At 49.2% G+C, this 14,680-nt stretch overlaps 1 protein-coding gene across 2 annotated transcripts in view; it reads right to left on the reverse strand.

Annotated features, from left to right (window-relative positions):
- LOC149437939 (uncharacterized) overlaps positions 1 to 4,496 on the reverse strand; it is a 29,445-nt gene extending 24,949 nt beyond the window's left edge. Inside the window, exon 1 of one of the 2 annotated variants that reach the window (XM_089660440.1) lies at positions 4,339 to 4,496. The gene's annotated coding sequence lies outside the window, so the exon portion shown is untranslated. The remainder of the gene's footprint in view (positions 1 to 4,338) is intronic. The other variant, XM_089660441.1, reaches the window with a different exon arrangement.
- Positions 4,497 to 14,680: the final 10,184 nt, after the last annotated feature.

Below are 14,680 nucleotides of genomic sequence, written 5' to 3' on the forward strand. Positions count from 1 at the left end.
ATGTATTTGTAGATCATTAAAAAGCCACCCTTAACCTTCAGTACCACGCCTGAGGTGATCAGTCTGCTGCAGGCAGGCAGTGGTGTTTTTTTTGTGCTGTCCCAGGCAAAAATATTGCTCTCGCTCTGACATTTGCGGTGATACCTCACATGCGCGGTGCGATCGGCATGTACATACGGGACCAACAAGCGCATTCGCCTTTGTGCATGATGAGGACGCATTTATTTTCTATGGTATTATTTATTATATTAACATTTTTTTTTTTTTTTTTTTAAATCAACTTCATTGCTATCACACAAGATGAACAACCTGTCTTGTGATAGCACGGGCCGTGACAGGTCCTCTTTATGGAGAGATCTGGGGTCTGTTAGACCCCAGATCTCTCCTCTGGCCTCCAAAGCATCAGATCAAACCTAGATCAGTTCGGTCAGAAAACATGGCTTGTTTACGTGAGACAGAAACCGAACGGGATGATGTCCTCCTCACTTTCCATTTATGGTGCACTGGGGTCTCCAAACCTTTCAGTATGAGGGCCACATCTTCCAGAGTACAAATATTTGAGTACAAAAAATAATATTATATTATAAATTGAATGGCAGAAATTTAAATGACTGGATATGCTTTCCTTTTTTTGTGATCAGAATCATATGATTCAGATAACGAGAGGAAGATCTTCATTAAAACAAAGGAAATAAATTGTAGAGTCCCAGTCAGAGCTCGCAATTACATCAAAGCCTCCCTTACATCAGAGTCCCTGTTAGAATATCCTTTACACCAGGGATCCCATTGAAGTCCCCTGTTACGTGAGAGTCCTCATCAGAGTCTCCCCTTACATCAGGATTCCCATCAGAACCCCCCTTACACCTCCCTCTGTGCACATTCCTTCTGTGTCCCTTCCTAATGTTTCATTTCCTTCTGTACCTAATTTCTCTAAGCCCCTTCCCACTGTCACCTTTCCCTCTGTGTCCTGCCCGTCTGTGTCCCTTTGCTCTGTGTCCTTTCCCTTCATTTCCCTTCTATGACCCTTCCCCTTGTGTGCCATCATGTCCCTTTCCCTTGTGTCCTGTCATGTGCCTTCTGTTTCCCTTCCCTTTGTGTCCCATCATGCCCCTTCCCCTTGTGTCCAATCATGTCCCTTTTGTGCCCCTTCCCCTTGTGTCCCATCATGTCCCTTCTGTGCCCCTTCCCCTTGTGTCCAATCATGTCCCTTTTGTGCCCCTTCCCCTTGTGTCCCATCATGTCCCTTCCTTTTGTGTCCTGTCATGTCCCTTCTGTGTCCCTTCATGTTCCTTCTTTGTCCCTTCCCTTCATTTCCCATCATTTCCCTTCTGTGTCCCTTCCTATTGTGTCCCTTCATGTCCCTTCCCTTCATATCCTTTCCATGTCCCTTCCCATTGTGTCCCATCATGTCCCCTCTGTGTCCTTTCCCTTCATGTCCCATCATGTCTCCTCTGTGTCCTTTCCCTTCATGTCCCATCATGTCCCCTCTGTGTCCTTTTCCTTCATGTCCCATCATGCCCCCTCTGTGTCCTTTTCCTTCATGTCCCATCATGCCCCCTCTGTGTCCTTTCCCTTTGTGTACCATCATGTCTCCTCTGTGTCCTTTCCCTTCATGTCCCATCATGCCCCGTCTGTGTCCTTTCCCTTCATTTCCCACCATGCCCTGTCTGTGTCCTTTCCCTTCATGTCCCATCATGTCTCCTCTATGTCCTTTCCCTTCATTTCCCATCATGCCCCCTCTGTGTCCTTTCCCTTCATGTCCCATCATGCCCCCTCTGTGTCCTTTCCCTTTGTGTACCATCATGTCCCTTCTGTGTCCCTTCCTATTGTGTACCTTCATGTCCCTTCCCTTCATATCCCTTCTATGTCCATTCCCATTGTGTCCCATCATGTCCCCTCTGTGTCCTTTCCCTTCATGTCCCAGCCTGTCCCCTCTGTGTCCTTTCCCTTCATGTCCCATCATGCCCCCTCTGTGTCCTTTCCCTTCATATCCCATCATGTCCCTTCTGTGTTCCTTCCTATTGTGTCCCTTCATGTCTCTTCCCTTCATATCATTTCCATTTCCCTTCCCATTGTGTCCCATCATGTCCCCTCTGTGTCCTTTCCCTTCATGTCCCATCATGTCCCTTCTGTGTTCCTTCCTATCGTGTCCCTTCATGTCCTTTCCCTTCATATCCTATGTCCCTTCCCATTGTGCCCCATCATGTCCCCTCTGTGTCCTCTTCCTTCATATCCCATCATGTCCCCTCTGTGTCCTTTCCCTTCATGTCCCATCATGTCTCCTCTGTGTCCTTTCCCTTCATGTCCCCTCTGTGTTCTTTCCCTTCATGTCCCATCATGTCCCCTATGTGTCCTTTCCCTTCATGTCCCATCATGTCCCCTCTGTGTCCTTTCCCTTCATATCCCATCATGTCCCCTCTGTGTCCTTTCCCTTCATGTCCCATCATGTCCCCTCTGTGTCCTTTCCCTTCATATCCCATCGTGTCCCTTCTGTGTCCTTTCCCTTCATATCCCATCATGTCCCTTCTGTGTCCTTTCCCTTCATATCCCATCATGTTCTTTCTGTGTCTTTTCCCTTCATGTCCCCTCTGTGTCCTTTCCCTTCATATCCCATCATGCCCCGTCTGTGTCCTTTCCCATCATGTACCCTCTGTGTCCTTTCCCTTCATGTCCCATCATGTCCCCTCTGTGTCCTTTCCTTTCATATCCCATCATGTCCCCTCTGTGTCCTTTCCCTTCATATCCCATCATGTCCCTTCTGTGTCCTTTCCCTTTATATCCCATCATGTCCCCTCTGTGTCCTTTCCCTTCATATCCCATCATGTCCCTTCTGTGTCCTTTCCCTTTATATCCCATCATGTCCCCTCTGTGTCCTTTCCCTTCATATCCCATCATGCCCCGTCTGTGTCCTTTCCCATCATGTCCCCTCTGTGTCCTTTCCCTTCATGTCCCATCATGCCCCCTCTGTGTCCTTTCCCTTCATATCCCATCATGTCCCTTCTGTGTTCCTTCCTATTGTGTCCCTTCATGTCTCTTCCCTTCATATCATTTCCATTTCCCTTCCCATTGTGTCCCATCATGTCCCCTCTGTGTCCTTTCCCTTCATGTCCCATCATGTCCCTTCTGTGTTCCTTCCTATCGTGTCCCTTCATGTCCTTTCCCTTCATATCCTATGTCCCTTCCCATTGTGCCCCATCATGTCCCCTCTGTGTCCTCTCCCTTCATATCCCATCATGTCCCCTCTGTGTCCTTTCCCTTCATGTCCCATCATGTCTCCTCTGTGTCCTTTCCCTTCATGTCCCCTCTGTGTTCTTTCCCTTCATGTCCCATCATGTCCCCTATGTGTCCTTTCCCTTCATGTCCCATCATGTCCCCTCTGTGTCCTTTCCCTTCATATCCCATCATGTCCCCTCTGTGTCCTTTCCCTTCATGTCCCATCATGTCCCCTCTGTGTCCTTTCCCTTCATATCCCATCGTGTCCCTTCTGTGTCCTTTCCCTTCATATCCCATCATGTCCCTTCTGTGTCCATTCCCTTCATATCCCATCATGTTCTTTCTGTGTCTTTTCCCTTCATGTCCCCTCTGTGTCCTTTCCCTTCATATCCCATCATGCCCCGTCTGTGTCCTTTCCCATCATGTCCCCTCTGTGTCCTTTCCCTTCATGTCCCATCATGTCCCCTCTGTGTCCTTTCCTTTCATATCCCATCATGTCCCCTCTGTGTCCTTTCCCTTCATATCCCATCATGTCCCTTCTGTGTCCTTTCCCTTTATATCCCATCATGTCCCCTCTGTGTCCTTTCCCTTCATATCCCATCATGTCCCTTCTGTGTCCTTTCCCTTTATATCCCATCATGTCCCCTCTGTGTCCTTTCCCTTCATATCCCATCATGCCCCGTCTGTGTCCTTTCCCATCATGTCCCCTCTGTGTCCTTTCCCTTCATGTCCCATCATGTCCCCTCTGTGTCCTTTCCTTTCATATCCCATCATGTCCCCTCTGTGTCCTTTCCTTTCATATCCCATCATGTCCCCTCTGTGTCCTTTCCCTTCATATCCCATCATGTCCCTTCTGTGTCCTTTCCCTTTATATCCCATCATGTCCCCTCTGTGTCCTTTCCCTTCATATCCCATCATGTCCCTTCTGTGTCCTTTCCCTTTATATCCCATCATGTCCCCTCTGTGTCCTTTCCCTTCATATCCCATCATGTCCCTTCTGTGTCCTTTCCCTTTATATCCCATCATGTCCCCTCTGTGTCCTTTCCCTTCATATCCCATCATGTCCCTTCTGTGTCTCTTTCCTCTGAATAAATGTAATAAACGTTCGATGATTTCCAGCCTTACCTGAGTCTTGCATGTATGGTAGGCTCTGCTTCGGCTCGGAAAGCTTGTGGTTAGTCTTCTTATACTGACATGAGATACACGGTTTCTGTTCAGGAGGAAGTCTGCGCTGTGTGCTGATTGGTATTTTACATTAGACGTGGTTATGTTTTGAATGTTCAGAACGTGTAAATAAAAACGTTCAACTTTTTAATGTCGTTTGTATAGAGCTGGGAAGAGTTCGAGTTTGTATTGCTATCCACGTGTGGCAGTGATGGGAAATGTACTAAGTCAGGAAAAAAAAACACATTTTTAGTGAAGTGTAGAAGGTCTCAAATCTGCTGACCATGGGTATTATATTGTCTGGCCTTCCTGTCTGGTTTGAGAATATTAAAGTTCAAAGAGTCCCTCATGAGTTTCCCTCTCGGGGATTTTCCAGCTCTTGTTTAGCACAAAATTAAATGTACACCAGCCTCCCGGCTTGCAGTTGTAGCACTACAGCCCTGGCCTTCACCACCGGTCTACCAAGGTACGTTTATAAACAGCATGGTAGACAAGCTGGCAAAGGGCTTTCCAGTAAAGGTGATTGGGTGGCTTTAGACTCTGACTCTACCCCCTCCTCATGCTGGTGGCACCCAATGGTTCTTGGGCTCTCTTGTTCCTCCAGGGAGCCCAAGACAGTGGAAAACTGCTTCCCCTGCCTCTGGGGTCATTAGTTGAAGGGGAGAACATCCATTCCCCGATAGCCTCCTGAGACTAATGACCCTGGAAGTGATGTGTATCACGAGTTATGTACTCGTATGCAGAGCCTGAGATGAGGAGGGTGGCCTCCTGCACAGTTCCTATCCAAGCACCCTTGGATGTTGAGATGGGGTCTGCAGGGGTGCAGGAAAGGCACAAGTGCCATGGGGTAGTCACTGTGAGCAACACTTTGGAGCTCTGGGTATCTGACAAACACAGGAACAGCTGGTGAGGCACTGTGGAAACATCGAGTTCACTTGAAGGCACTGTGGAAACATCGAGTTCACTTGAAGGCACTGTGGAAACATCAAGTACAGTTGAAGGCACTGTGGAAACATCGAGTTCACTTGAAGGCACTGTGGAAACATCAAGCCCAGTTGAAGGCACTGTGGAAACATCAAGTTCAGTTGAAGGCACTGTGGAAACATCAAGCCCAGTTGAAGGCACTGTGGAAACATCAAGCCCAGTTGAAGGCACTGTGGAAACATCAAGCCCAGTTGAATGCACTGTGGAAACATCAAGCACAGTTGAAGGCACTGTGGAAACATCAAATGCAGTTGAAGGTAGAGTTAGGCCCAGGGGCGGACTGACAACTCATGGGGATCATGGGGCCCCTGTGTCCTTGCTCAAACTCAAAAAAGCCTATGAAAAAGGTACCCGGGACATCTCATGGGGCCCCCTACTGACCACGGGCCCTCGGGCAGTGCCCGAGTTTCCAAATGGTCAGTCCACCCCTGGTTAGACCCCACACCTGGATAGGACAAATGGAAGGACACCAGGACATAAGAAGAATCAGAGTCAGGAACGGGTAGAAACCTCGTCACAACAATTGGGTGGCGAGGTACAGAGTCCAGAAGAGTGGTCAGTAGTCCAAGCTGTGGTCAGTAGTCCAAGCCGGGGTCAGTAGTCCAAGCCGGGGTCAGTAGTCCAAGCCGGGGTCAGTAGTCCAAGCCGGGGTCAGTAGCGGAGGCAGGCAGCAAACATGTGCAGGCAAGGGTAATACGAGAGCAAGTTCAGAGAAGAAGCCTCGTCCATAACAGGACCAAGGATACACATCAAGACTGGATGACAGGAACACAGCTGAAGATCATAGAGCCAACCACTAATGCAGAGTTCAGGTTTAAATAGGCCGCTAGGTGGCAGTAGACATGCACACACATACGTTCGTCTGTCTTCTCTGCTCATGCTGGCACCATATTCCTGACATGGAGTCATAGCTGTTATTACTTGGCTAGTGTAGGTGAGGATGCAGCTATTCAAGCACAATATGTGCTTGATTAGCTGCATTGGAGGGCAGGGGAGTGTCTCCAGAAAGAATACCTATCACCTAGGGAGCTGGCAAGCCCACGAGTGAAGGCAACAAAGTTTAATCACTTCCCGTCCAGCCCATGTATATAAATGGCCAGACAGTGGCAGTGCAGGGGCGGGTTGCCATTCATAAACGGCGCCCGCCATTTTGGATTGTGTGTGCTCCCTGGGAGCGCGAGGCACCACGTACACCGATCACTGTACGGGACCTCCCTCCCCTCTCAGTCTCCTCACTCTATCCTTCCTGTCAATTTCGTCTTCCACCCAACACTGCTGTGACAGTTTTAAGGGTTGACTTGGTCACCCTGCCCAGCTTCCTGCCAGGGGATTGGTCAAGGTCCCTCAAACATGCAGATCTGGGCCTCCTCCACCCCTCTTCCCGAATGTTCTCTAAGGTTTTCTGGAAGGGTGGGAGGGCTCCAGAGCCTCCCAGCCTGTCCTGAGGTGGACTCCTACCTCAGTCACAGGCTGACTCATCCCAGTCTGCTATCCAGCCTCTAACTAGCTCCCCAGGGCTAACTAGAGGGGCGCTACAGTAAGATCTACACTCATTTTTGTTCACTATATACAGAACAAGTAAATGCGTATCAAGTGACCCGACACTTCACTGGTTCCATACCGGCTCAGCAACAGGTCCGCACCTCCAACTCATCAGTGGCGCTTCTTCTATTTTCCTCTCGATGTTTCCACTTTCAGCTGTAATGAAGAAGCCCAGTATAGCTTCTGATATATGTGTGGGTTTTATGTGGTCTCCTTGTTTTGATCCTCAGAAATGTTTTTAAAGTTTTTTCAGGTCCTTTTCTGATGAGAAATGTGTCACCTTATCGCACACATACAGAAAAAAAAAACAAAAGTCTTCGTGATTCTACCTGACGGAAAATAACAGTTCAGATATTCCGATTATCATCATCAGACAAAAATGAGCGTCAATGAAGAACAAAAACATTTCTGAGAACCGCGATTTTCACCTCCCATAGGTGTAGAGATTTTGATTGGGGGGGGGGGGCTGTTAATTGTTAGGAAGTAACTGTATACTTTATCAAGTATACATATTGATACAATCAGGGGCGGACTGACAACTCATGGGGCCCCCGGGCAATAGGGGATCGTGGGGCCCCTGTGTCCTTGCCCAAACTCAAAAAAGCCTATGAAAAAGGTACCAGGGGCATCTCATGGGGCGCCCTACTGACCCTGGGCCATCGGGCAGTGCCCGAGTGCTCAAATGGTCAGTCCACTGCTGGCATGTAATCAGGGGTGGACTGACAATTCATGGGGCCCCCGGGCAATAGGGGATCATGGGGCCCCTGTGTCCTTGCCCAAACTCAAAAAAGCCTATGAAAAAGGTACCAGGGGCATCTCATGGGGCCCCCTACTGACCCAGGGGCCCTCGGGCAGTGCCCGAGTTTCCAAATGGTCAGTCCACCCCTGGATACAATGTATCTTCACTGAAAACATAAGATACCAAATGATTAAAGTGGAGCGTCACCCAAAAGGGGAAAGGGGAAGTTCCCCTTTAAGACTTTGTCCCCCTGCTCCCCATTAATGATTTGCACCTTTGGGGAGCGGGGGGAAGGGGGTACCCGAATTTGACAAGGACCCGCTCTCACTTCCTCTGCGATTATCTAAGGTGGTCGGAAGCGGACGTTGTCCTCCTACCCTCCCTCCCTGTAGATGCCGGCGCCTGAGAGAGAAGATGGTTGGGGAAACCAGCCATAGTGTGTACCACGGGTGGACTGACAACTCATGGGGCCTCTGGGCAATAAGGGATCATGGGGCCCCTGTTTCCTTGCCCACACTCAAAAAAAAGCCTATAAAAAGGTACCAGGGGCATTTCATGGGGCCCCCTACTGACCCAGAGCCCTTGGGCAGTGTCCGAGTGCTCAAATGGTCAGTTCTCCCCTGGGGTGGACACCCCTGGACCGAGACACAGGTGAGTGTCTGTATTTTAACCACTTCCCGTCTGGCCCATGTACGTAAACGGCCGGATGGTGGCAGTGCATTTTGGATTGTGCGCACTCCCTGGGAGCGCGCAGCACCGCGATCTGGTGCCAGCTGTGTCCTCCAGACACAAAAAAACACTGATCGCTGTATGTGACCTCTGTGTGAGGTCCCGATCATGTGATCACTGAATGGCCAATCAGTGATCAAATGAAGAGTAGTCAGCAAGATGTCAAGTCTGACATCACTGCTTATTACTTGTGAAATCTGTGAATGATCACAGAGATCACATGGTATAGGGCTATTCAACACAGCCCTGTACCATGTGATAAGCTGTGACCAATCACAGCTGTCACAATATTTCTCAATGGCTGCATGAATGCAGCCAGAGAGAAGGAGAAATGATTGCTTTTACAGCCTTTATGGGTATAAAAGCAATCAGTGTAAAAAAAAAAAAAAATCTTCATCACCCCCCACAAGTAGTACAGTGTCACCATGGTGACACTGTACTGCTAGGGTGACAGTATGTAAAAAAAAAAAATAATATAAAAAAAAAATAAAAATGTAAAAAAAGTTTTTGAAAAATTATACATTTTTGGTTATAAACTAATTTGGGTAATTTTTATTTTACTAAAAAGATAACTGAATAAATTTTGGCCAACATGTATGAAAAAAAATTATTTATTTGCAACATTTTATAAGAAAAAAACTTTTTTTTCAAAATTTTTGGACTTTTTCATTTACATAGCAAAACAAATAAAAATCCCAGCGGTGAATAAATACCACCAAAATAGAGTTTTATGCGTCTCAAAAAATGCTACAAAATTCATATGAGTACAGTGTTGCATGACCGCGCAATTGTCATTCAATGTGTGATAGCGCTGAAAGCTGAAAATTAGCCTGGACAGGAAGGGGGGGGGGGGGGGGAAGTGTCCGGACTGGAAGGGGGTGAAAGTGTCCGGACAGGAAGGGGGGGGGGGGGGGGGAAGTGTCCGGACTGGAAGGGGGTGAAAGTGTCTCCGGACTGGAAGGGGGTGAAAGTGTCCGGACTGGAAGGGGGTGAAAGTGTCCGGACTGGAAGGGGGGGGGGGGAAAGTGTCCGGACTGGAAGGGGGGGGGAAAGTGTCCGGACTGGAAGGGGGTGAAAGTGTCTCCGGACTGGAAGGGGGTGAAAGTGTCCGGACTGGAAGGGGGTGAAAGTGTCCGGACTGGAAGGGGGGGGGAAAGTGTCCGGACTGGAAGGGGGGGGGGGAAAGTGTCCGGACTGGAAGGGGGGGGGAAAGTGTCCGGACTGGAAAGGGGGTGAAAGTGTCTGGACTGGATGGGGGTGAAAGTGTCCGGACTGGAAGAGGGGGAAAGTGTCCAGACTGGAAGGGGGGGGGGAAGTGTCCGGAATGGAAAGGGGGTGAAAGTGTCCGGACTGGTAGGGGGGGAAAGTGTCCAGACTGGAAGGGGGTGAAAGTGTCCGGACTGGAAGGGGGTGAAAGTGTCCGGACTGGAAGGGGGGGAAAGTGTCCGTACTGGAAGGGGGTGAAAGTGTCCGGACTGGAAGGGGGTGAAAGTGTCCGGACTGGAAGGGGGTGAAAGCGTCCGGACTGGAAGGGGGTGAAAGTGTCCGGACTGGAAGGGGGGAAAAGTGTCCGGACTGGAAGGGGGGGAAAGTGTCCGGACTGGAAGGGGGTGAAAGTGTCCGGACTGGAAGGGGGGGGGGGGAAGTGTCCGGACTGGAAAGGGGGTGAAAGTGTCCGGACTGGATGGGGGTGAAAGTGTCCGGACTGGAAGGGGGTGAAAGTGTCCGGACTGGATGGGGGTGAAGGTGTCCGGACTGGAAGGGGGGGGGGGGGAAGTGTCCGGACTGGAAAGGGGGTGAAAGTGTCTGGACTGGATGGGGGTGAAAGTGTCCGGACTGAAAGGGGGTGAAAGTGTCCGGACTGGATGGGGGTGAAAGTGTCCGGACTGGATGGGGGTGAAAGTGTCCGGACTGGAAGTGGTTAAAGCTTCACTCCAGACATACTGCTGAATACACTCATACTGTTTTACCTGCCAAGGGATTTGTATTTCTGTCCATCCATTCCTGGGATATACATAGCTCTGCCACACAGCTCACCCCTACCTGGCAAGACAGACCTAAATGATCTCTGCTGCAGGTCAGTCACACTCGCAGGCCTGTGATTGGACGACGAAAGGAGAAGCAGCAAGACTGATGAACTCCACGTCCAGCACTCCACTCTCCGTGGTCCTTTTTAGCACTGCTGATTGGCTGATTGTACTGCTTCTCAGTGGCGTCCCAAGGCAGGTGCGGGGGGTGCGCGCCGCACCGGGTGACACCTACCACACGGGGTGACACCGGACCCGCTCCACAAAAAGGTAAGTTGTAAAGAAAGCCGACGATCCCCGCAGAATGGATCAGATCTGCGGATTGGGGAGCATAATGGATCGGAGTCTGATCCATTATGCTCAATCCGCAGATCCGAACCATCCTGCGGGGATCGTCGGAGGGCTTGTCACCAAGTGTTACCGCACCGCGTGACACCAACCCTAGGGATGCCCCTGCTTCTTCTCCCTCTCCCGGTCTGAGCTCTGCTGTACAGGGACTGCAGTATAATTACAGTACCGCAGTATCATTTTTTTTTTTGTACTATTTCAGCACAAGGAAATTCAAACACCGCAGATTTGAGATGAACATTCTTTATAACAGGAAATAGACTTTTTTTTCCCCCATCAGTCACAATGTCTCAGTATCTTACATTCCTCAATTGAAATGCATTTTGTATATTTGTTAGAATAAAAGATATACCCCTTGGCACAAAGACAGAGTCTCTTTGCTATCTCAATACACCTTTGAGGACGCAGTTCTGCGATGCAGTAAGGTGGGCAGATGTCGCCATATTTTTCAACGCTGTGTTTCATTCTGCACGGAGGAGCTGAAAAAAGATAAATACAAACGTGATTCACGAGGAACGATATCCCGGCGTAACTTTAATAGCCTACATCCCTGGTGTCCGACCTGCGGCCCTTTGGCACTCTCTGTGCAGCCCTCGGGGCCCCTGCAGACACCAGTCTGTGTTTCCCTATTGCTTTGTTACAGTAGTGATTTTTAGCAGTCTCACATAATATGCATTCTAGTCTATGACTGTCACCTGAAGCATGTCCTCAGAGTCCAACCACTTCTACAACATGTCTGCAGTCTCTGACCATCTCCTGCATTATGTCTGCAGTCTCTGACCATCTCCTGTATCATGTCTGCAGTCTCTGGCTATCTCTTCTAGTATGTCTGCAGTCTCTGACCATCCCCTGTATCATGTTTGCAGTCTCTGACCATCCCCTGTACTATGTCTGCAGTCTCTGACCATTATCTGTAGTATGTCTGCAGTCTCTGACCATCTCCTATACTATGTCTGCAGTTTCTGGTCATCTCCTGTAGCATGTCTGCAGTCTCTGACCATCTCCTGTACTATGTCTGTAGTCTCTGACCATCCCCTGTACTATGTCCGCAGTCTCTGACCTTCCCCTGTACTATGTCTGTAGTCTCTGACCATCTCCTGCATTATGTCTGCAGTCTCTGACCACATCCTGTATTATGTCTGCAGTCTCTGACCATCTCCTGCATTATGTCTGCAGTCTCTGACCACATCCTGTATTATGTCTGCAGTCTCTGACCATCTCCTGCATTATGTCTGCAGTCTCTGACCACATCCTGTATTATGTCTGCAGTCTCTGACCATCTCCTGTATTATGTCTGCAGTCTCTGACCATCTCCTGTATCATGTCTGCAGTCTCTGGCTATCTCTTCTAGTATGTCTGCAGTCTCTGACCATCCCCTGTATCATGTTTGCAGTCTCTGACTATCCCCTGTATCATGTCTGCAGTCTCTGACCATCCCCTGTACTATGTCTGCAGTCTCTGACCATCTCCTGTACTATGTCTGTAGTCTCTGACTATCTCTTCTAGTATGTCTGCAGTCTCTGACCATTATCTGTAGTATGCCTGCAGTCTCTGACCATCTCCTATACTATGTCTGCAGTTTCTGGTCATCTCCTGTAGCATGTCTGCAGTCTCTGACCATCTCCTGTACTATGTCTGCAGTCTCTTATAATCTCCTGTACTATGTCCGCAGTCTCTGACCATCCCCTGTACTATGTCTGTAGTCTCTGACCATCCCCTGTACTATGTCCGCAGTCTCTGACCTTCCCCTGTACTATGTCTGTAGTCTCTGACCACATCCTGTATTATGTCTGCAGTCTCTGACCATCTCCTGCATTATGTCTGCAGTCTCTGACCATCTCCTGTATCATGTCTGCAGTCTCTGACCATCTCCTGTATCATGTCTGCAGTCTCTGACCATCTCCTGCATTATGTCTGCAGTCTCTCACCATCTCCTGTATCATGTTTGCAGTCTCTGACCATCCGATGTATCATGTCTGCAGACTCTGAATATCCCCTGTACTATGTCTGCAGTTTATGACCATCTCCTGTACTATATCTGTAGTCTCTGACTATCTCTTCTAGTATGTCTGCAGTCTCTAACCATCTCCTGTACTATGTCTGCAGTCTCTGGTCATCTCCTGTAGCATGTCTGCAGTCTCTGACCATCTCCTGTACTATGTCTGCAGTCTCTGGTCATCTCCTGTATCATGTCCGCAGTCTCTGACCATCTCCTGTAGTATGTCTGCAGTCTCTGACCATCTCCTGTACTGTGTCCGCAGTCTCTGACCATCCCCTGTACTGTGTCTGCAGTCTCTGACCATCCCCTGTACTGTGTCTGCAGTCTCTGACCATCTCCTGTACTGTGTCTGCAGTCTCTGGTCATCTCCTGTACTATGTCTGCAGTCTCTGACCCTCTTCTGTACTATGTCTGCAGTCTCTGACCATCTCCTGTACTATGTCTGCAGTCTCTGACCCTCTTCTGTACTATGTCTGCAGTGTCTGACCATCTCCTGTACTATGTCTGCAGTCTCTAACCATCTCCTGTACTATGTCTGCAGTCTCTGGTCATCTCCTGTAGCATGTCTGCAGTCTCTGACCATCTCCTGTACTATGTCTGCAGTCTCTGGTCATCTCCTGTATCATGTCCGCAGTCTCTGACCATCTCCTGTACTATGTCTGCAGTCTCTGACCATCCCCTGTACTATGTCTGCAGTCTCTGACCATCTCCTGTAGTATGTCTGCAGTCTCTGACCATCTCCTGTAGTATGTCTGCAGTCTCTGACCATCTCCTGTAGTATGTCCGCAGTCTCTGGCCATCTCCTGTACTATGTCCGCAGTCTCTGACCATCCCCTGTACTGTGTCTGCAGTCTCTGACCATCCCCTGTACTGTGTCTGCAGTCTCTGACCATCTCCTGTACTGTGTCTGCAGTCTCTGGTCATCTCCTGTACTATGTCTGCAGTCTCTGACCCTCTTCTGTACTATGTCTGCAGTCTCTGACCATCTCCTGTACTATGTCTGCAGTCTCTGACCCTCTTCTGTACTATGTCTGCAGTGTCTGACCATCTCCTGTACTATGTCTGCAGTCTCTGACCATCTCCTGTACTATGTCCGCAGTCTCTGACCATCTCCTGTACTATGTCCGCAGTCTCTGACCATCTCCTGTACTATGTCTGCAGTCTCTGACCCTCTTCTGTACTATGTCTGCAGTGTCTGACCATCTCCTGTACTATGTCTGCAGTCTCTGACCATCTCCTGTACTATGTCTGCAGTCTCTGACCATCTCCTGTACTATGTCCGCAGTCTCTGACCATCTCCTGTACTATGTCTGCAGTCTCTGACCATCTCCTGTACTATGTCCGCAGTCTCTGACCATCTCCTGTATCATCCCCATAGTCTTTGACTATATCATGTTGTATTTCTGCTGTTTCTGATAACAAATATTCACTAAATTTTATGTGTGGCCCTTTGGTGATGTCAGGAGGTCGCACTTGAGGTCCCCCCGTGTCAAGAAAGTTGACACCACTGATCTATATTATTAAATTTCTGACGTGTCACAATATACAGCAACAGGATCCTTTTTCAGAAAAGCTCCACCTTTAATCATTAAAAAGCTGTCCTTGTCCAGTCAGAGATATTGTCCAGGTTGAGATGATGTCATCAGTCTGCTGCAAGCAAGAGGAAGGATTTCCCCAGTCTCCTCTCGCTAGCAATCAGACTGTACATTGTAAATCTGTACACCCGCTGTGCCCATTATGAGGGGTTCCCATCATCCCTGTGCTGAGTTCCTGGGTCTGTAGACCCGCTGTGCCCATCATGAGGGGTTCCCACCATCCCTGTGCTGAGTTCCCGGCTCTGTACACCAGCTGTGCCCATTATGAGGGGTTCCCACCATCCCTTTGCTGAGTTCCCGGGTCTGTACACCCGTTGTGCCCATTATGAGGGGTTCCCAC

The sequence above is a fragment of the Staurois parvus genome, unplaced genomic scaffold, assembly GCF_062004578.1.
Source record: "Staurois parvus isolate SC_StPar_1 unplaced genomic scaffold, SC_StPar_1.0 ptg001242l, whole genome shotgun sequence".
Taxonomy (NCBI): Eukaryota; Metazoa; Chordata; class Amphibia; order Anura; family Ranidae; genus Staurois; species Staurois parvus.